The sequence below is a fragment of the Gambusia affinis genome, linkage group LG02, assembly GCF_019740435.1.
Source record: "Gambusia affinis linkage group LG02, SWU_Gaff_1.0, whole genome shotgun sequence".
In the NCBI taxonomy this organism is placed as follows: domain Eukaryota; kingdom Metazoa; phylum Chordata; class Actinopteri; order Cyprinodontiformes; family Poeciliidae; genus Gambusia; species Gambusia affinis.
The window spans coordinates 29,765,336-29,789,133 of NC_057869.1; the positions used below are offsets into that span (position 1 = coordinate 29,765,336).

The 23,798-nt window shown below is 41.5% G+C and overlaps 1 protein-coding gene across 1 annotated transcript in view; it reads right to left on the reverse strand.

The window, feature by feature from the left end:
- Window positions 1-19,725: 19,725 nt before the first annotated feature.
- Window positions 19,726-23,798, reverse strand: part of LOC122823310 (trichohyalin-like) — a 9,839-nt gene continuing 5,766 nt past the window's right edge. Inside the window, exon 2 of the mRNA XM_044102790.1 lies at window positions 19,726-20,072. The gene's annotated coding sequence lies outside the window, so the exon portion shown is untranslated. The remainder of the gene's footprint in view (window positions 20,073-23,798) is intronic.

Below are 23,798 nucleotides of genomic sequence, written 5' to 3' on the forward strand. Positions count from 1 at the left end.
CTTTTTTATTTATGTCAATCTGCTCCAAGTTAAAAAGACACATGACCTGTTTAACTACTCAGATTTTTGTTTCTAAAATGCTTGATAGTGTTTCTGCATTAGTTCAACTTTCAAAATGTAAAAATGTGTGCATTAATAAAACAGCCAGCCAAACAGTCCATCTACGTCAGGGGTGAGCAACTCCTGGTCCTGGAGGGCCGGTCTCCTGCAACTTTTAGATGTGTCTTTACTTCAACACACCTGAGTCAAATAATGAGGTCATTAGCAGGACTCTGGAGAACCTGACTGCAATAGGGAGGTGATTCAGCTGTTGGATTCAGGTGTGTTGGACCAGGGAGACGTCTAAGAGTTGCAGGACACAGGCCCTCCAGGACCAGGAGTGCCCACCCCTGCTCTATATTTATTTCCTACTTCAGTACAGCTGATTCAAATGATTATATTACCTCCGTAGCATGCTTCCAATTGCTGCAGCAGCTTGTTAATTCCCAGTTTGTTTAGTCCTGGTGTGCAGCAGCAGCGAAACGCCTAAAACATGCAGGACAGTGGGCCCTCACTCTGAGGACCAGGGTTGTGGACCTCTGCTCAAGTTGAGGGACACAGAAGCCAAGAAAAAAACCAAAACCACTGAAAGTCAGTTTGATGTCAGATATGTGGTCCTATAGCAACACTGATGCAGATCTAGCCGAGACATGGCATTTCATAGATTCAAGCACTTCCTTGCATTCTACTGCTTTAGTGGCGCTGCATTTCCCTAATGCACCTACTGCTAATAATTTGTCATAAGAAACAACAGTGCTCATGTCAGAGTGCGGAATGACTCAAAAAAGTTACTTGCTTTCTAACTGATGGGGCGGTAAGTATTGGTGTTTATGCAAAAGAAGAAAACATCACACAAATTGTATGGCGCACACATCTCTATCTCCAGTGAACGTTTTGGGCGAGAGGCGTTACACACTTTGCTCTGAGACAAAACTGCGAATTTCAGAGTGGCCTTTTATTGTGGGCAGTACAAGGTACACCTGTACACTAATCATGATGTCAGATCAGCATCTTGATGTGGCACACCTATGAGGTGGGATGGATTATCTCAGCAAAGCAGAAGAGCTCACTATCAAACATTTAGACAGATTTGTGGACATTCGAAAGAAATGGTAATATTGTTTATCTGGAATGAATTTTAGATCTTTGAGTCCATCTCATGGAAAATGGGAGCAAAAATAAAAGTGTTGCGTGTATATTTTTGTTGAGTGTAGTATTATGTTTGTAGAGAAACTGGAGCACCCGGAGAAGACTTTTGTTTAAAACAAGATTAGTTAATTTTTTTAAGAGAGCAAATTACAGTGTCCGTCTGCCACTTGTGTTTTGTATATATACAGTACAGACCAAACGTTTGGAAACACTTTCAGAAAGTGTGACCAAACTTTTTGTCTGTACTGTATATATATGCGTATGTATATATATATATATATATATGTATATATATGATTACAACATCATAGATATCATAAAATATCTATGATGTTGTCATTATTGTGAAGCGCTTTGATCAGTTGAGATTATTATAAATTCTCATAATTCTCATATGGTGCACATGTGAGAATTATGTGATCACAAGATGCAAGGAACATTGAACACATGAACAAAATACTTGACCACATGTGATCACATGTGAAAATGTAATTATTTTCGTGGATTATGTGAACCACAATGTGATTTTCATAAGGGTATCTATCTATCTATCTATCTATCTATCTATCTATCTATCTATCTATCTATCTATCTATCTATCTATCTATCTATCTATCTATCTATCTATCTATCTATCTATCTATCTATCTATCTATCTATCTATCTATCTATCTATCTATCTATCTATCTATCTATCTATCTATCTATCTATCTATCTATCTATCTATCTATCTATCTATCTATCTATCTATCTATCTATCTATCTATCTATCTATCTATCTATCTATCGTTTTTGTAGGAAAACTGGAGCACCCAGAGAAAACCTATTGTTGAAATTTCTTAAAGTTACTAAGAAATTACCAAGTTAATTTCTTAGTACTACTACGGATTGCGGTTTTAGCGCTTTGAGTGCAAAGGCAACAGTATGTTAGCAATGGCTGCTCTGTTCTCTGCGGGACTATTAATGATGCTTAGAAAATTATTCAGACATCCTCAAACGCTCCAAAGACGATATCAAACTTCAGAAAACCTTCAAAGGTCAGGCCTCATATGTCTGACTTAGCTAGCGGACAATCTTACAAAGATGTCATGTAAACGATAAGTGAAAGCTGCTGTTTTCAAGAGAAAAGCAAAGAGTGCTTTGAAGAGCCATCCATCCATCCATCCATCCATCCCCCCATGAATAGACCTTGCCAGGAGCATCCCTCACCGAAGGTGTCCACCAACGAGCTTCAAGGGTTGCCGCCGCAACAGGCACCAACAATCTTGCGACCACAGCTCCGATAAGCCGCCTCGATGATGGAGGCACGGAACATGGTCCACTCAGACTCCATATCCCCAACCTTCCCTGGAAGTATTCAAAGACCTACCGGAGATGGGAGTTAAAGCTCCGTCTCACAGGGGATTCCGCCAGATGTTCCCCGCAGACCCTCACAACACGTTCGGGCCAGCAAGGTCTGATCGGCTTCCTCCCCCATCACCGGAGCCAACTCACCACCAGGTAGTGGTCAGTAGACAGCTCCGCACCTCCCTTCACCCGAGTGTCCAAGACATACGGCCGCAGATCCGATGAAACGATGACAAAGTCGATCATCGAACTGCAGCCGAGGGTGTCCTGGTGCCAAGTGCACATATGGACACCCTTATGCCTGAACATGGTGTTCGTTACTGACAATCTGTGACAAGAACAGAAGTTTAACAGAACACCACTCGAGTTCAGATCAGGGGGAGTCGTTCTTCCCAACCACACCCCTCCAGCTCTCGCTGTCTTTGCTCACGTGAGCGTTGAAGTCCCCAGCAGAACAAGGGAGTCCCCAGGAGAGGCACTCTCCAGTACCCCCTCCAAGGACTCCAAGAAGGGTGGGTAATCTGAACTGTTGTTCGGCCCATAAGCACAAACAACAGTCAAAACCCTTCCCCCCACCTATAGGCGGAGGGAGGCTACCCTCTTGTTCGCCAGGGTAAACCACAACGTACAGGCAGCGGCATGAGGGGCAACAGCCACTTGGGTCAGCTCCTCCAGGGGAATCCCATTGCTTTCCTCGGTCAGGTGAGAAACAAAGTTCTTCATTTGGGCCTCGGAACGGATGGGAGTTTTACATCTGTGTATTTGAACCTATCAGGGAGGTACACAGAGTTGGCGTCCAGTGAGGGAAGTCTGGCAGGCATGATATTGCTATCTTTCTGTCGACTCTGTAAAGGTCTGCAAACATTGCTGGTTTTTGCATGATGTTTTTCAGAAGAATACACAATTTTTCCCATACAGGTCTTGGAGCTACTTGGAGCTGGTCCTTCTGCTGGCAGGCTTCAATCTCACCAAGTTCCTTTTTCTGCTGCTGTTTTTGTTGTATTTGGGAATCCCACGAATCAGTCAGAGTCTTGGTAGCTGCAGCTTTTTTCTCATTCTCCAGCTTTTCGCGGTTTTGCGCTGCAGCTTCCCGATGTATCCTTTCTTTCAATAACCTTTCTTCCATAAAAGCCCTTTTGTTAGCTTCTTTCTTTTGTATAAGTGACAGTTGGTCATACACAATTTTTTTATGTAGTTCACGACGTTTGTCCTTGTCACTGTCTTGGTCTAAGACCGATTTATACGGAACATCTCTTCCTCTATCAGTAACATTGTCCCGTGTTTGTCTGCTTTCCTCAGCTCGATATCCAGGAAGCACCCCTTGCCTTTCAGTCCTGCACATGTCACTACTCTGTTTCTGTTTCTGTTCATATCTGGCAGCCAATTTATCTGCCAGAGAGTTTTGCTTCTCAGTTTTCACCCGCTGATCTATTTCATTTAACATTTTGTTACCCTTGTTTGTTTTTGTAAATTAGCATCACCGGCAGCTTCTTTCTTCAAAATAGCCTCTAAGCTGTCATTCATCTTCTTTTGCTCTTCTGTGTTTGGCTCAGTCTCGTCCTTTCTCAAAAATTTCTGGTCTTTCAATTTCTTCTCATCTCAACTTCCTCAATTTGATGGAGTCTTTCTGACTCCATAATGGCAGCCATTTGTTGCCTTTCAATTTCAGCCTTTTCCTTCTTTTTCTGTTGTTTATCTTGAATTTGAGCATCCCATGTGTCGGTCAGATACTTTTTTGAATTGACTTTCTTTTTTCTCTCCTGTTCTTCTTGTAACTTTTGGCGTACATGCAGCTTAGCTCTCTCCTTGCAACGCTTTTCCTCCAAAAGAATGTAGCTCGCAGCTTCTTTCTTTTTTAAAGCATACAGATTGTTATAAACAATCTTCTGACAATCCTGTAGAGATGGGACATTTTGAGGAAACCTCAACTCACTCTTGTCTTGTAGTGATGTGGACTTAAAGCCTTCTTTTGTGTCCCCAATACTTTGATCAGACTTGTCCTGGGTGCTGAGTTTCTGCTGCTTCTCCTTCTCGGTTTCCTCCATTCGTCGTAACCTTACGGATTCCGTCAAGAAATAAGACCCTTGCTTTTTAACTTTGTCCATTGCCATTTTCTTCTGCCGCTTATATTCCACTTGTCCATCCCATGCATCAGTCAAAGACTTTTGCATTTCGAGTTTCTTTTCCCTCTCCTGTTTGTCAAGTAACTTTTGAGCAAACTCCCGCTTAGCCATTTCTTTATGCAACTTTTCCTCCTCTAAAGCGTCTTTGGCAATTTCTTTTCTCTTTATTTCCTCCAGATTTTTATACGCCATCTCCTTACATCTGTCTTGAAATTTATTCTTTTCACGAACGTTTTTCTCCCTCTTTTGATGAACATTTTCTGAATGAATCCCATTACTAATGTTCTTACATTTTAGCCTTTCCTTTATAATCTGTTCCGTTGGATTTTTAGTAACTATTATGGCAATTTTCTGTTGTCTTTCAGGTGACGAGGGCTTTTTAAACCATTTGTCATGTTTGTCTTTGGGAGCTCTTTCTCTGTTTGTATCAACTGGATTTAATTTCATAAGTTCCTGTATTTGAGCCTCTTCCGTTGCCCTGTTCTGTCTCTCTCAAAATTTCCACATCCCGTTCATAAGCCGTTTGGTTTTTAGGTCTCGGTTTCTTTTCTTGCGCTTTCCGAATAATTGCCTCATCTTTCTCTTTTATCTCCTGCTGGAATCTAATTTCATTGTCTCTACATCATACAAATCCTCCATTCCCGAAGGGAGACTTGGTCTGTATCTTGAGCTTCTGCTAACATCAGAATTGGTTGTGAGGCAATTTTCCTTTTTGTCATCCGATTTCCGTCTCTTCTGCTTTTCTTTAGGTCTTTGTCTTTCTTTCATTTTCCGTTCAGCTTCTACGTCTTTTGTAAAATTTGGTAGATTTGAGATAAAGGAGTTTAAAGAACAATCCTGTTCTTGAAGTCGTTAAGCGCAGTTCAGCTCTTCATTCACTTCTGTCATTGTCTTTAGCAAAGGGATAACCTTCTTCAGTAATCTACTGGAATCCATCTTCCGTTTCTTTCTTACACTGGTAAAAATTGAGTTCACTGTAAGTAAGTCTTGGTAAAGTAAGTTTGGTGCTACACCTCTGGCATCAGTTAGACAGAAGTGTAACGTTGGTTGCTATTGCTATGGTAATCAGGAAAAGCTCTGAAGTGATTCACACTTTCTAGTAAAAGAGACGTTTCAAACCATCAAAATATTTCCAAATAAATTCATTCATATTAAGACAAATGTAACTTTTTTCAACAATTTAGACTGTCTTCAGTCAATGTGACTGTAATTGATAAAGATTTAACAATGTGCAAAACACAAACACCTGGTTTCCCATTAAATCTATTCAACAGTGTTTTCCTCATCAAGAGGTTTTTGATGAGGAACCTAACTGTAGTTTCTCATGTCTTTTGTTAGCCGCTATCTAAGCTACGCCCTAAAGACGGCGTTCCCAGCGTGCCATTTCGTTCAAACTTAGCTTTGCGTGTGTGTGTAAAAACCATCTGTGTGTATGTGTATGCGAGTCTGCGAAGAGAGAGATGGATGAAAACAGAATTATTTATTCACGCTCTCTTCCAAGTGACCTGCACAAGTTTTGACTCTCCACTGAAGACTCCATCAACAGTCTCCTTGCTTTTTTCACGTGGTTTCGTATGTTTTTCTCGCACAAATTCAGCCTAATACAAAAAATTTATCAGAAACAACTGATGGTGAAGCAGGTGATGAGCTTGTTCAACCAAGTTCCATTGAACAAGTGGGTAGTTTAAGTATTTCCAATTTATTAGTAATGTTCTTTGACATTGTAGGAGCTATTTATCTACTTTCAGTTAAATCTTAGAATTTAGATTATCTAGTTTATTTGTATTCTTATTTGTTTATTTTCTAGTTGATTTATAATTAGAATTTTTGTTTAATTTGTTATTTAGAATAGTGTTATGTATGTGATAAAACAATACATTATTCAATGGCACTATTTTGTGTTGTACGTGGAAGAATACTAAATGTGGTATCAGCGCATTGATCTCACTATGTTTTTGGGAAAAGTGTCTAATAAACTAAGTCACGTTATACTGAGGGTCTGTTGAGTCTATATAGTAAAGTTATGAGAAGAAACATAACAAACTGGCGACGAGATTTAAACGGATCCCCGATGTGCACGTAACGACAGAGAGGGGGAAAAGCCTTGTGAAAGTGACAAAAAGACAATAAAATGAGAACAGGAAAGCCCTCCGTCTGGATGCTAATGAGGCTTGCTAACTAACGACCTACAGAGAGAAAGTGAGTAACGAACACCACACGAAAATGTCGGGAGGCGTTGGACAAATGAACGTTTTTGAAAACGGCACAGGGGACTGGACAACGTATGTGGAGCGAGTTGAACAGTACTGTCTGGCTAACAAAGTAGAGGATGAGAGGAAAGTCGCTGTGTTACTGAGCGTAATGGGAGTGAAAACTTATAACTTGCTGCGTAGCCTCATCACACCAGCCAAACCAGCAGACAAAAGTTTCAAGAAGATCACAGAGGTTCTCCAAAAACATTTCCAACCGAAGCCACTGGTCATAGCTGAACGTTTCAGATTTCATAAACGAAATCAGTTGAAAACCGAGTCCACTTCGGAGTACATCGCGGAGCTTCGGCGGCTGTCGGAGCACTGTCAGTTCGGGGAGGGGCCGTCAGATTCACTGAGAGACCGTTTCGTCTGCGGGCTGCACAATGAAAGCACACAGAAACGACTCCTCACAGAGGATAATCTGACGTTGCATCGTGCATTAGAAATTGCCATATCTATGGAAACTGCAGCAAAAGACACAGGAGAGCTTCATGGAAATTTCACGGAGCCGTGTTCTGTCAATAAAATGCGTGCGCAGCCTAATGATAAATTACAGACCTGTTACAGATGCGGCAAAAAGTCACATAACGCTGCTAATTGCTGGTTTAATGATAAAGAATCTCTTCAATGCAACAAAAAAGGACATATACAGAAAATGGGCAGATCAAAACAATGTAAGAAAAACAAAATGTGGAACAAAGACAGAAAACTGCATGAAGTAAATGAGACAGACTCATCTTCTCAGGAGCATTTGGCATGCCTTGAGCTGCATACAATACAAGACATCAAGAAATATTAAGATGCAATATGGCTCACACCTAAAGTGCAAGGGATTATGTTAAAGATGGAACTGGATACTGGGTCAGCCCTTTCACTGATCTCATATGATAACTACAGAGACAAGTTTCCAAATCTGAAACTAAAGCACACTTCAGTGAAACTAAAAACATACACTGGTGAAAGAATAAGTCTCTTGGGAAAACTAAAAGTGGAATATAAGAAAAACAAATGCGACCTTGAACTTTATGTTCTGAAAAATGGCGGCGTCCCATTATTTGGACGTGACTGGCTGAAACGCGTCCAACTCAACTGGAAAGAAATAAAGTCCATGAGACTGGTACCAGACCTGAGTGCAAGTTCAGTGGAGGAAAGACTGAAACAGATACTTGAGGAACATGCGCCGGTGTTCAAAGAAGGAATTGGCCCTGAAAAATATTAAAGCACAGATCATATTGGAAGACGACGCAAAACCCAGATTCCACAAGGCACGTCCTGTACCGTATGCTATACCAGTGGTTCTCAAACCTTTTTCAGTGATGTAACCCCTTAAAAATATATTTTTAGTCAAGTACCCCCTGACACGGGCAAAACATTTTTGGAAAAAAAAAAGGTACAGTGCTGTAAAATCACTGTCTGATTTATTAAAGCCAAACAACTTTTATCAGTGAACCTGACAAATATATACATATTGCAAACATTGCATGGTTAAGCAAACATTGCATGGTTAAACAAAAAGGAAAAATCAGAAGACGATGACCACCAGGAAGGTACAAAACCAGTCAAAACTGAAATATGCAAAACACTGCTAATTTATAATGGTCTCTGTAATTGTACAAAATTAAATATATACATAAATAACTAAAATGTGTTCACAGAAATAAATCTACAACTTAATTTAAATAAAATATATTTTGTTTACAAAATAAATTAACTTAATAAATAAATATTTGCTCACAAAAAAAATTAACGTTACCTCTTTTAGGATAAAAAAAAAAAAGATTGCACTTTAATCACTTTGCATTGAACATTTGATTTGATTTGAACAGTATGTAACAGGCAGTGATTTATGAACAGGAAAAAAATTACTCAGTACATTTAATGAGAAATATGGGCTTGCACCTCACTGAGGATCTTTGTCATTCTTGGTGGCAGGGAGGCAACTGCAGTGATCAAGTTCTTCTCCAGGCACAGTCTGTTTCTTTGCTTTATTTTGATCAGCAACATTACTAACAAGGAGGCCTCACATAAATATGTGGATGCAAAGGGTAGTAGCTGCTCCAAAGCTTTCTGTCCCAGCTCAGGGTGCTCCTGCCTCACATACACCCAAAACTGTGTCAGAGTGGATGCACCAAACTTCAGCTGCAGGCCACGGTCAAATGCTACTTCCATCAGTTTTTCCTGATGACTGACAGGAAGCTTGCTTCTGTTTGCTTCTGACAAGAGAAATGGGTTTCTCACCCAATCCAGCTGTGCAGATTTCTCATCCATGTCAAGTAGGAGTGAAAACCACTGATCAAGTTAGCCAAATGTCCCACTATGGCTAACTTCATCAGAGCTGTCGCTACATCCTCACTGGAGAGAAAAGCATTCAGCTGAGGAAAGCAGGTGAAATCCTCCTGATCACATGCCCATTTCCACATCTCTCCTTTCTCCAGGAAACCACCCACCTTGTCATACAGGTCCAGGATGCTGGTGTCCTTGCCCTGCAAGGACATATTCAGTTCATTCAGTTTCCTGAATATATCTGCCAGATAGCAAAGATATAAGCCAGTCCGTGTTCTCAAACAAGGTGGCATGGGGAGATCCGTGCTTTGTCAGGAAGGTGTGCACTTCAGCTCGCAACTCAAATAGCCTGTTCAGTACTCTTCCACGAGACAGCCAGCGCACTTCAGTATACAGGGGCAGTTCTGTGTGTTCAGCTCCCGTATTTTCACAGAGGCTGCAGTACAAACGTGCGTTAATTGACCTTGACTTAGATGAAGTTTATAACTTTAATGCTGTTGTTCAAAATATTGTGAAACACAGGGCTCATTTTCTTGGACGCTAGCGCTTCCCTGTGTATCGCACAGTGCGTCCACTTGATGTCAGGATTTGTTTTTTTAATCTGTGCTACGAGCCCTTTTGCTATGCCCGTCATTGATGCAGTCGCATCTGTGCAAACGCTGCTGCAGGATTTCCAGCTGATAGCGTTTTCAGTGAAAAACATGTTAACGACATTAAAAATGTCCTCTCTGGTTGTTCGCCCCTCCATTTCTTTGCAGAATAGGATGTGTTGCATTTATACTTTTGATGAGTGTAGTATCATGTTTGTAGAGAAACCGGAGCACCCGGAGAAAACTTTTGTTTAAAACAAGATTCGTTTACTTTTTTTTAAGAGAGCAAATTACAGTGTCTGTCTGTCTGCTACTTGTGTTTGGTATATATACAGTACAGACCAAAAGTTTGGACACATTTCAGAAAGTGTGAGAAAACCTTTGGTCTGTACTGTATATATATGCGTATATATATGTATATGTACATATATACATATATATATATATATATATATATATATATATACATATATACACAGTACAGACCAAAAGTTTGGTCACACTTTCTAATTGAATTCAATTAGAAAGTGTGTCCAAACCTTTGGTCAGTACTGTATATTTATATATATGATTACAACATCATAGATATAAAATATCTATGCTGTTATCATTATTGTGAAGCGCTTTGATCAATTGGGATTATTATAAATTCTCATAATTCTCATATGGTGCACATGTGAGAATTATGTGATCACAGGATACAAGGAGCATTGAACACATTAACAAAATTGTGACCCACATGTGATTACATGTTTGCACATGTGAAAATGTAAATATTTTCGTGGATTATGTGAACCACGTGATTTTTGTAGTATTTTTTTAAGGCTACCTACCTACCTACCTACCTATCGTTTTTGTAGGAAAACTGGAGCACCCAGAGAAAACCTATTGTTGAAATTTCTTAAAGTTACTAATACCCTATATGCTACGGATTGTGGTTTTAGCACTTCGAGTGCATGTTAGCAATGGCTGCTCTGTTCTCTGCAGGACAATTAATGATGCTTAGAAAATTATTCAGACATTCTCAAACGCTCCAACAACGGTATCAAACTTCAGAATGTCTGACTTAGCTAGTGGACAATCTTACAAAGATGTCATGTAAACGATAAGTGAAAGCTGCTGTTTTCAAGAGAAAAGCAAAGAGTGCTTTGAAGAGCCATCCATCCATCCATCCATCCATCCCTCCCTCGCTCCATGAATAGACCTTGCCAGGAGCATCCCTCACCGAAGGTGTCCACCGACGTGTTTAAATGGTTGCCACCGCAACAGGCACCAACAATCTTGCGACCATAGCTCCGATAAGCCGCCTCGATAATGGAGGCATGGAACATGGTTCACTCAGACTCCATGTCCCCAACCTCCTCTGGAACGTATTCAAAGACCTACCGGAGATGGGAGTTAAAGCTCCGTCTCACAGGGGATTCCGCCAGATGTTCCCAGCAGACCCTCACAACACGTTCGGGCCTGCCAAGTCTGATCGGCTTCCTCCCCCACCACCGGAGCCAACTCGCCACCAGGTAGTAGTCAGTAGACAACTCCGCACCTCTCTTTACCCGAGTGTCCAAGACATACGGCCGCAGATCCGATGAAACGATGACAAAGTCGATCATCGAACTGCAGCCGAGGGTGTCCTGGTGCCAAGTGCACATATGGACACCCTTATGCCCGAACATGGTGTTCGTTACTGACAATCTGTGACAAGAACAGAAGTTTAACAGAACACCACTCGAGTTCAGATCGGGGGGAGTCGTTCTTCCCAACCACACCCCTCCAGGTCTCGCTGTCGTTGCCCACGTGAGCGTTGAAGTCCCCAGCAGAACAAGGGAGTCCCCAGGAGAGGCACTCTCCAGTACCCCCTCCAAGGACTCCAAGAAGGGTGGGTAATCTGAACTGTTGTTCGGCCCATAAGCACAAACAACAGTCAAAACCCGTCCCCCCACCTATAGGCGGAGGGAGGCTACCCTCTTGTTCGCCGGGGTAAACCCCAACGTACAGGCGGCGGGATGAGGGGCAACAAGTATGCCCACTCCTGCCCGTCGCCTCTCACTGTGGGCAACTCCAGAGTGGAAGTATTTGGGAGACAGGTGATAAAAGGTCCATCCATCCATCCAGCCATTTTCTTCTTCTTGTTGGGTTGTGGGGGCGGCAGCCTGAGCAGGGAGGCCCAGACTTCACTCTCCTCAGCCACTTGGGTCAGCTCCTCCAGGGGAATCCCATTGCTTTCTTTGGTCAGGTGAGAAACAAAGTTCTTCATTTGGGCCTCGGAACAGATGGGAGTTTTACATCTGTGTATTTGAACCTACCACGGAGGTACACAGAGTTGGTGTCCTGTGAGGGAAGTCTGGCAGGCATGATATTGCTAACTTTCAGTCGACTCTGTAAAGGTCTGCAAACATTGCTGGTTTTTGCATGATGTTTTTCAGCAGAATACACAATTTTTCCCAAACAGGTCTTGGAGCTACTTGGAGCTGGTCCTTCTGCTGGCAGATTTTTCCCAACTTCATGATAAACAGGCTGTCTTTGTTTCTCTAGGTGGGTTATTTTACTATTTTCTCCTCCAGGCACTCTTTCCAATTCAATTAAGGACAACATGTCTTTCAATTCAATCTCACGAAGTTCCTTTTTCTCCTGCTGTTTTTGTTGTATTTGGGAATCCCACGAATCAGTCAGAGTCTTGGTAGCTGCAGCTTTTTTCTCTTTCTCCAGCTTTTCGCGGTTTTGCGCTGCAGCTTCCCGATGTATCCTTTCTTTCAATAACCTTTCTTCCATAAAAGCCTTTTTGTTAGCTTCTTTCTTTTGTATAAGTGACAGTTGGTCATACACAATTTTTTTATGTAGTTCACGACGTTTGTCCTTGTCACTGTCTTGGTCTAAGACCGATTTATACTGAACATCTCTTCCTCTATCAGTAACATTGTCCCGTGTTTGTCTGCTTTCCTCAGCTCGATATCCAGGAAGCACCCCTTGCCTTTCAGTCCTGCACATGTCACTACTCTGTTTCTGTTTCTGTTCATATCTGGCAGCCAATTTATCGGCCAGAGGGTTTTGCTTCTCAGTTTTCACCCGCTGATCTATTTCATGTAACATTTTGTTACCCTTCTCTTTGGCCATATTGTTACAAATTTGTTTTTGTAAATTAGCATCACCGGCAGCTTCTTTCTTCAAAATAGCCTCTAAGCTGTCATCCATCTTCTTTTGCTCTTCTGTGTTTGGCTCAGTCTCGTCCTTTCTCAAAAATTTCTGGTCTTTCAATTTCTTCTCACTTCTCATCTCAACTTCCTCAATTTGATGGAGTCTATCTGACTCCATAATGGCAGCCATTTGTTGCCTTTCAATTGCAGCCTTTTCCTTTCTTTTCTGTTGTTTATCTTGAATTTGAGCATCCCATGTGTCGGTCAGATACTTTTTTGAATTGACTTTCTTTTTTCTCTCCTGTTCTTCTTGTAACTTTTGGCGTAAATGCAGCTTAGCTCTCTCCTTGCAACGCTTTTCCTCCAAAAGAATGTAGCTCGCAGCTTCTTTCTTTTTTAAAGCATACAGATTGTTATAAACAATCTTCTGACAATCCTTGCCATTTTCTTCTGCCGCTTATATTCCACTTGTCCATCCCATGCATCAGTCAAAGACTTTTGCATTTCGAGTTTCTTTTTCCTCTCCTGTTTGTCAAGTAACTTTTGAACAAACTCCCGCTTAGCCATTTCTTTATGCAACTTTTCCTCCTCTAAAGCGTCTTTGGCAATTTCTTTTCTCTTTATTTCCTCCAGATTTTTATAGGCCATCTCCTTACATCTGTCTTGAAATTTATTCTTTTCAGGAACTTTTTTCTCCCTCTTTTGATGAACATTTTCTGAATGAATCCCATTACTAATGTTCTTACATTTTTGCCTTTCCTTTATAATCTGTTCTGTTGGATTTTTAATAACTTTTATGGCAATTTTCTGTTGTCTTTCAGGTGACGAGGGCTTTTTAAACCATTTGTCATGTTTGTCTTTGGGAGCTTTTTTTCTGTTTGTATCAACTGGATTTAATTTAATAAGTTCCTGTATTTGAGCCTCTTCCATTGTCCTGTTCTGTCTCTCTCTCAAAATTTCCACATCCCGTTCATAAGCAGTTTGGTTTTTAGGTCTCAGTTTCTTTTCTTGCGCTTTCCGAATAATTGCCTCATCTTTCTCTTTTATCTCCTGTTGGAATCTAATTTCATTGTCTCTACATCGTACAAATCCTCCATTCCCAAAGGGAGACTTGGTCTGTATCTTGAGCTTCTGCTAACATCAGAATTGGTTGTGACGCAATTTTTCTGTTTGTCATCCGATTTCCGTCTCTTCTGCTTTTCTTTAGGTCTTTGTCTTTCTTTCATTTTCCGTTCAGCTTCTACGTCTTTTGTAAAATTTGGTAGATTTGAGATAAAGGCGTTTAAAAAACAATCCTCTTCTTGAAGTTGGTAAGCGCAGTTCAGCTCTTCATTCACTTCTGTCATTGTGTAACGTTGGTTGCTATTGCTATGGTAATCAGGAAAAGCTCTGAAGTGATTTACACTTTCAAGTAAAAGAGACGTTTCAAACCATCAAAACATTTCCAAATAAATTCATTCATATTAAGACAAATGTAACTTTTTTCAACAATTTAGACTATCTTCAGCCAATGTGACTGTAATTGATAAAGATTTGACAATGTGCAAAACACAAACACAAACACCTGGTTTCCCATTAAATCTACTCAACAGTGTTTTCCTCATCAGAAACTTCTTTTGATGAGGAACCTAACTGTAGTTTCTCATTTCTTTTGTTGGCCGCTATCTAAGCTACGCCCTAAAGACGGCGTTCCCAGCGTGCCATTTCGTTCAAACTTAGCTTTGTGTGTGTGTGTGAAAACCCTCTGTGTGTATGTGTGTACGCGTCTGCAAAGAGCAGAGAGAGATGGAGGAAAACAGAATTATTAATCCCGACGCTCTCTTCCAAGTGACCTGCACAAGTTTTGACTCTCCACTGAAGACTCCATCAACAGTCTTCTTGCTTTTTTCACGTGGTTTTGTATGTTTTTCTCGCAAGAAAAAACAGAATTTAAAAAACAGAAATAGAATTTTTGTTTAATTTGTTATTTAGAATAGGTTCTTTGGTTAACAGTTTACTCAATTAGTTAATGAATTTCAGTTTGGGACGTGGGTGTGTCACGATATAAATAGGTAGGTCTTAGTTCGCTCATTATACACGTGGGTGGTCATAAGGGTTTTTGTCTGTCAGTCAGTCAGTCAACCAGACAGTCAGTCAGTCAGTCACTTCAGTCTATAACTTGTTTGCCTGAACTGGATTAAAGACACTAGAACTACATTTTTGACTGTTTTGATCCCTTTTTTTAAACTGCATAAACCAGAACCCAGTGTATCAGGTGACTATTTGAGTTTAATTCACTTTTGCTTCGATCACTTTTGAGTCTTAAGTTTTTTATTTTATTTTGGAATTTGATTTTGGACAAATAGTCACTTCAGCAAGTAAAAAACCCGACCTTGGCATTTTTGATACAACAAGCAAAACAAAGCCGACCTTGGGAGTTTAAATCGACGCTCTCAAGTCTGCTGATACACGGAAGGCTGCGTAAAGTTTGGAGGAACCATCTCCTTTGTTCTTCGGACTCTGACAGTGGGAGGAAGCGGCTGCGCCCATCATCCATGAAGGAGCCTCACCTACAAGCCACAAATGCTCACATCTTTCTTCAACACGGCGGTATGTACGATGATTGCTAATGCTGTGAAAGAAACGGCCAAACGAGAGGAGTTTGATGATAGCATCAACGTTACTGCACAAGTTAAATGAAGATGAATGAAAGACTGAGTTGATGCGCTGCACATTTACGCACAGCCAGTGGGTTTAAAGGAAAAAGGAAGTAAAGCCAGCAACGACAAAGCTACAAGCAGTTCAAAGTGTTCGCCAAAATGTCTGATATATCCAAAGCAGAGTTGACCAAGAGTGACTTGGCAGTTTCTTCCAGAAGTGTTAAATTGAGAAAGGCTTAATGTTTTATATAAAAACATGCCAAGATAAAAGAAACGTTAAACTGAAGCAAGCCAGACGAGTAATGGACGATTTAATGTTTTGATGGAGTCAAATGATAAAGTTGACTCAGTGAATTCTCTTCTTGCTACATTTATTCAGTGTAGTCAGGATACAGAGGTGTCTCATAAAAGCCTGACAAGTAATAAATCTTCTGACATGACCCTGTAGCCACTCCCCCTAATGTCCCATATTAATTCCTCCCAAATGTCCCATATTCTCACATGACCCTGTAGCCACTCCCCCTAATGTCCCATTTAATCCACCCAAATGTCCCATATTAATTCCTCCCAAATGTCCCATGTTAAATCCTCCCAAATATCCCATAATAAATTTTCTCACATGACCCTGTAGCCACTCCTGCCTTATGTCTCATAATAAATCCATCCAAATGTCCCGTATTAAATCCTCCCAAACGTCCCATAATAAATCTTCCCAAATGTTCCATAATAAATCTTCCCAAATGTCCCATAATAAATCTTCCCAAATGTCCCATAATAAATCCTCCCAAATGCCTCTTAATAAATCCTCCCTATTGTCCCATAATACATCCTCCCACATGTCCCTTAATAAATCTTCCCAAATGTCCCATAATAAATCTTCCCAAATGTCCCATATTAATTCCTCCCAAATGTAATGTACATTTGTTTGGTGCACTACCGAAAGCCAAGCATGTGGAGAATTGTGGGTCCAAGATGAACCACCTGAAGATGTTTCTGACTGGTCTCAGTGAGGGGAAATCCGGGCTTCGCTCTTGGCAGTTTATGGATGATATGCGTAAAATCATGGGCTGGCCTGGACATCTGAAGGACCAGGAAAAAGCCATCACTACAATCAAGGTCTACCTAGTGAATGTGGCACAGTTCCTGGCGTACTTTGCCGACACACCACCACAGGAGTACACGCTCTCCAGGACACTGATTGTGCTTGCAGTCAGGGCCGTGAAGACTGCTTCAGATCACAACCAGCCTGATGCTCCAGCAAATCCGGGTAAAGGCAAGCAAAGAAAGAAGGGTGGTAACAGAAAGACTTCTCCATAGGTGTAGGACTCTGGCTAGGCGAGGATCCCCAGACAATTTCAGAGGCTCGGGGCCAACCCCATTGCGGTGGAGGTCAGGCACAGATTCTATGGGTACTTTGCACTGTACATGTCGGCCCTCTATGATCACTGGCCCGGCGTCAGTTGAAGACGCCAGATGCAGAGCTTCAAGCAACTCTCCCAGGTTTGTGATTAACGTGAGTATGAGGGCTGAACCTCCAAGCACCACAATCCACAAAAATCACCCTGCCCTCCATAAGATTTTCCACTGACCTTTCCACAGGTTGAGAACCACAAGATGAGTCGCAGTTTGGGGTTGCTCAGCTATACCTCAAAACAGATGAGTTCCAGTGGATCAGTCATTGGATTGTGGTGAGGGCCAGCCTGAGGCCAACCTTTGACTTGGTATTCTTCAGCTGTGGACAAGGGCAGGTCAAAAGCCTCACAAAAGACCTGGGAAGAGATAGGACATGGAGGAACACCAACCATGACTGAAATCCACACCTCTGTGGCAACACTGGTGAGTAACATCCACACCAAGAGCTGCCCTAGAACCAGGAGGACAAGGCCACCTTCCAGCCTGGATGGTGCTGTGGGCCCCCTTTTAACCAGAGACCTATTACCTCCATAGGTAAGGAACACTCCAGTCAATGGATGTCCGGAACCAGATGTCCAGACTGACGTGCCACGACACAGCCACTGCTGATAAATTCTGAAATGAAAATCAGCTGGCAGACCACCGGAGGAGGTTTGAAGAGGCCACAAAGCCAGTGGCCAATGACCCAGCCTCTCCATCCTCAAGTACGGAGGATGAGTAACAACAAGACCTTACTTAATAAAGACATTTACCCATGATAAATGCACTATGTCCTGGCTAATATTTGCTAAAAATGGCCTGGAGCCACCCTTAGAACCAGAGAAGGAGCCCCAGCAGAGAACCAGGCCTGGAGGTTTAAAGGGAACCACACTTAGAACCAGGCCTGTATCCCTAAAGAAACCACACTTAATAAAAAGCCTGGAAGTAAGGCCTGGAACCAGGCTCTAACCTCAGGCTTTGACCCCAGCAGAGAACCAGGTCAGGAGGTTTAAAGACCTGGTTCTTTAAACCTGGTAGTTTTATCTGCCTCTGGTGCAGGGCAGATCTCCGGCCTGTTAAGAAAAATGATTATTTCTAATGCTTTAAACAGTTAATTTTATGTCATGTGTAAAAGGTATCTTGAACATTCTATGTTGTATGAATTTCTTTGTTTTAAACAGATATTGTGTGAAGAATTTACAGTTAAATTACCCAGCAGGGTAAATGTCAAAGGTCAGGAACTAGATGCAGATCAAAGGAGATCTTTTAGTATTGTTATCAGGGCTCAGGAAGCCACGAAATTAGCATCTAGTGCAGGGCAGAAGCCGATTGGGTTCACAGAACATCAAAGGTTTTTTAGAACCACATCTGGCAGGGTTTAAACTAAAATGCAACATAGAATGTTGAGATCACTAACAGTTTTCTAAGTATTAATAGCAAGTTTATAATTAAAGTGCATTATCTAAGTTTAGAAGGGTGAATGCTGAATGTATTTGAAAATTGTACTGTCTATGATAATATCTGAACCAAATGGAAATTGTTTCAATGAAAATGTGTTGTTTAGTATTAGAAAACTGTTCAGGATTTTATGTGATAAAGCAAGGACTTAAATCTTTGGAAAATGCTGAATGCAGTAGACCAGAATTAGGTTTGTGAAGATAATCTTTCCTTAAACTAAATCACTTAATTTGGCCGGGAGGCACTCCGAATTTCACAGGTATCTGTGAAGTATGCTTTTATTTGCCCAAATGGCCTTAGAGCCAGAAGACTAGGATGCAGCTGCTTGCTCCATTGTTCTTCTAGAGACCAAATGGCCTTTGATCTCTGGCGTGAAATTAAGGGAAGGTCTAAGTTCCTCTGAGTGTCCAGGGGAGCTCCTGGTTGGTCGAACCAGGGGTACGCCTTAATGAATACATTAACAAGGAGAGAAACGCCTCCACTATAAAGAGATTGAACACGATAATAATAATTTAGATCGCTGTTATTTCCTGCCGTTTTGGCATCAGCCTTCTCCAAAGACATGTCTTTGCTTTTTTCTTTCTCTGTCTCTGTCTTTGTTTTTATTCTTTGTCTGTCTCAGGTAATGAGTCTGTATCTTGGCTGCTTTGCAGTTTGTGTTGTTACTTCATTGTGGTTTCTTATTGGATTAAACGCTGTAACTCTGTGACGTCATCACGCATGTTGCTCCTGATTGGCACACACTCCTCGCTGGAAGAACCCGGGAAATAGGAAAGAAATAGAGAGCCAAGCTTTTTCCAAATTAAGCTAACTTAGTACTATTTCTTTCTTCAACAGGCCCCACACCGGAAATCTGAACCCCACCACATACTGGTCCTCATACCAGGCCTGGAGCTCTAAAGGGATCCACACTTAGAACCAGATGGGAACCTCACTCCGCCAAAGCGAGCTACAGATGCTGGCAGCCCGCCTGGTGAACAACCAGAGAACCGACTGTGGCTCTATGGTAGAGTAGTCATCTTGCAATCGGAAGGTTGAAGGTTCGATTCCAGCTTGCTCCTGCCACATGTCGATGTGCCTCTGGGCAAGGCACTTAACCCCAAATTGCCTACTGATCTGCGTATTGGTGTATGAATGGGTGTGTTTGTGAGTGTGAATGGGTGAATGTGACTCTAATGTAAAGCGCTTTGAGTGGTCAAAATGACTGGAAAAGCACTATATAAGTTCAGTCCATTTACCATTTTAAGCACCCACCAGTACACACAGCCTGGAAGCTCGTGCCCCTGGTAGGGCAAGAAGGGGATGCTGAGAGGGCCAGGGCCCGGTTCCACATGGCCACCTCCGCACCCACACCACCACCTACTGCGTGGCTCCCTGGAGGGAGCTCGGAGAGGGGCGGGGAGATCTAAAACACAATGTTTGACTGACGCACATTTAAAAAGTCCATGGTTTGATTGTCCAGTCATTTGAGTTGAAAATGTCCAAGTTTCCAATGGAGAAGAGAAGAATTATGGATTGTCTGCCCATATGGTGAGATGGGTGGGGGGTGGAGGTGCTACAGACCATCAGCCTCCTACCAGACCAGTATGGAGTGAATTTCAGGTTCTCCTGGCTTCAGCCAGTTGTCAGAAGCTTGCCATCCTTTAACCCTAAAAAGGGTCACCTGGCCTGTATTGAAATAAAAAGGAACAGTGAATTACCAGCCTGCTAGTTAACTAGACTTGTTTCAATTATATACAGAAATAAATGTAATTATATCCACAATCTAATCTTTCAGACAAAATAAAGATATCAGCATTTATCTCATTATCTTAAACACATATATTGAATTTAAGAAGTTAGATCATGTGACAATTGATAAACAATTAGCATTGGCTGTCCCCACCAACATGCTAAACCAGGGGTTTCCCAGGGGAGGGACAGGGGTGGGCACTCCTGGTCCGGGAGGGCCGGTGTCCTGCAACTCTTAGATCTCTCCCTGGTCCAACACACCTGAATCCAACAGCTGAATCACCTCCTAAGTGCAGTCAGGTTCTCCAGAGTCCTGCTAATGACCTCATTATTTGACTCAGGTGTGTTGAAGTAGAGACACATCTAAAAGTTGCAGGACACTGGCCCTTGAGGCCTGGAGTTTCCCACCCCTGTGCTAAACACACAAAACAACATTGTGTTCACTAATCACCAATTCCATATATAGTTCAGTGCATGACAACGTCATGGCTCCAAGCTCACTGGGTATTCAGATCTACATGATTTTTATATTGAGTTTTAAAAGTGCATAATAAACAAAGAGATAAACTAATTGTTTGGAAGCATAAACCTGTAGCTCCTTTGTCTTCAGCTCTCCCCCTCACACCTCACTGGGAAAGCTGGAGCAGGCCTGATTAACCACTCCAGATGCAGTGATTGTCTGAATGCACTGTGTGACTGACTGTCACTCTAACCTAGGGGTCTCAAACTCCAGTCCTCGAGGGCCGCAGTCCTGCAGTTTTTAGATGTGCCACAGGTACAAAACACTGGAATGAAATGGCTTAATTACCTCCACCTTGTGTAGACCAGTTCTCCAGAGCCTTAATTATTGTATTCAGGTGTGGTGCAGCAGAGGCACATCTAAACGTTGCAGGACTGTGGCCCTCGAGGACTGGAGTTTGAGACCCCTGCTCTAACCAATAGAGCAGCAAAGGTGGGATTAAGGGCAGTTTTTACCCTTAAATCATGCACGTCCCGTGACATGTAAATAATCAGACAATGTGAACAGTGCTAGAAGTGGTGGGTGTCACAACTAAAGCATCAGACAAACTATGCAATAAAGTTTGAACAACTGAAATAAGTGGATTGCCTAAAGTTGTATCCATCCATCCATGCATTTTCTGTTCACTCTTGTCCCTAATGGGGTTGCTGGTGTCTATCTACAGCTACGTTCCGGGCGAGAGGCGTGGTTCACCCTGGACAGGTCGCCAGTCTGTTGCAGGGCAACACAGAGACATACAGGACACACAACCATTCACACACACACACTTTATAGTCCATGTTTAGAATAGATATAGGTCTATAATCAGAGCAGGTCTCGCTCCTCCTCTTTGTTGGAAGGACTGTTATGATCGCTTCTCTCCAAGATGGCGGAAGCACTGCATGTTCCAATGTATAGTTAAATGAATTTTCTAGAAGTGGCAAGAAATCTTCACTAAAATTATTTGTACCACTCAGATGGCAGTCCGTCACTTCCTGGTGTTTTACCGTTTTTTTGACCTATTAATTGCCTTTTGTATTTCTATTCCTGTTATATGAGAAGTTTGTTTTGGGTTTCTCCAATTGAGGGCAGGTCCAGTGACTCCAAGAAGGCTTCTATCTGTCCATCTTCAGCAGAAGGAGGATGACTGCATAATCGCTGATAGTATGTCCTAAACATATCCTCAACAGTTACTGGGTCATATATCATTTGATTTGTCTCATCATACTTTAATTTATGAATATTTCTGTCAGACTGTTGCTTTTTAAGCTTCATTGCTAACAGTTTTGTTCCTTTAGGTCCCACTTCATGATGATTGTCTAATAAAATTTTTTATTTTTTTTTATTTCATTTGTAAGTATTTTAGCAATGTTTCTTAGTTCTATTACTTTCATAAATGACTTGGGATTTTGGGTTAATTTGTGTTCTAGTTCTGTTAGTTGAGCTCTTTTTCATAGGCTTCCACTCTGGATTTTTTTTTAAAGCCACAGTTTTTGATATCAGGAAGAGCGGCAGATGCCAGTTAACAGGTGACCCATCAGCTCTCCAATTTGGGAAACGTCAAAGAAGCTCATAAACCGACGACCCGCCAGAGCTGCACACGGTAAAAAGCTCTGCCGGGATCCAAACCGCTCTTAGAACTACAGGAGGTTCAAACTCTGCTCATTCATTTTTAGCTTACAGAAAAAGCACCAAGCCACCAAATAAACAAAAGCAAAGTGACCAATAAGATTTGAGCTTTGGCGCTACCCCCACTGACTCAGATGTGCGTAAATTTCCTCACCAGGATCAGTGATGAGCATCAGAATAGACCGTGGGACAAACTTTTAGGAAGCACAAAAGGAACTACAAGAAGCATTAAGAGAGCTAAATCATCAGAAAATCCAAAGACTCTTTTAGTAGAAGGAATAAAATGGATTTTTAACCCTTCATTTGGGGCTCACCACAGTGGAGTCTGGGAAAGACTAATGCATCTAATCAAAAAGACTCTGACCCTTTCTGTTTGTTCTAAAGGAACAAACACTGGACAATAAAACCCTGTCAACACCACTATGTGAAGTGGAAGCCATCCTAAATAACAGGCCAATAACTTCAGTGTCAAATGACCTCAGTGACTTAGAACCTCTAACACCAAACCATTTATTCCAGCTGAAAGGAAAAGCAACCATGCCACCAGGAGTCTTTGAAAAAACGAATCAATATTCAAGAAGAAGATGGAGACAAGCGCAGTATCTTGCAGATCTTTTCTGGAGACGTTGGATAAGGGAGTATCTCCCACTCATCCAAGAACAAAGCAAGTGGAACAGCAAAAGAGGAACTTCAGCTCTGGAGATCTGGTTGTTATTGTGGATAACTCGGCACCAAAGAGTGCATGGACAATGGGCCGCATTATGAGGACTTTTCCAGATGCCCAAGGCTTTGTTAGAAGTGTTTTGGTTAAAACCAAAGCCAACGTCATCCAGCAACTAATAGATAAGTGCTGTCTTTTAATGGAGGAAGCAGAATGAAATAAAAGATTTTCTAATATTTACTATGGACTGCTTTAAGCATTAGGAATGTTGAGAGGCTCTAGATGACATTTGTAGACAAAAGGATTATTAATGTTGATTTTTAAATATCCTAATAAAATTTATGTGATGTTTTTGCTAGATACTAGGCTCCTATGAATATTATTTTTGGAATTGTTACTTTGCTAAGGCTAATAATTAGGGGCTGGGAAGTTGGAGCCTAATAAGAATTAGATTAATTAATTTACTTTTTGCTAAATTATTAATGTTAGAGACCTAAGCTAGTTGAATGGTAGATCTATTGTTTATTTATTTATTTGTTTTGCTTAGACTCTCCTCCTTGTCAGCCTCCTGCTGTGATTAAAAAGCAGAATCAGCTGCTGTGGTTTATCTGATTGTTTGGTGGAGGAGCGAGGAGTGAAATAGTTTTTCTACCACCAATTAACGTTTATATTTAAATTATTTGTAAGTCAACTTAGAGAATATTTAAAGTGAAGAAAACACCTTTTGAAACCAGAAAACTCTCCGCGAGTGCTTTTTATGCTGAGTGATTCAAAAAACCTCCTCCTAAAAACTACTTAGGCAATTTAGTTTTTTTTTACATCCACATATGGACATCCTTATGCCTGAACATGGTGCTCGTTACGGACAATCCGT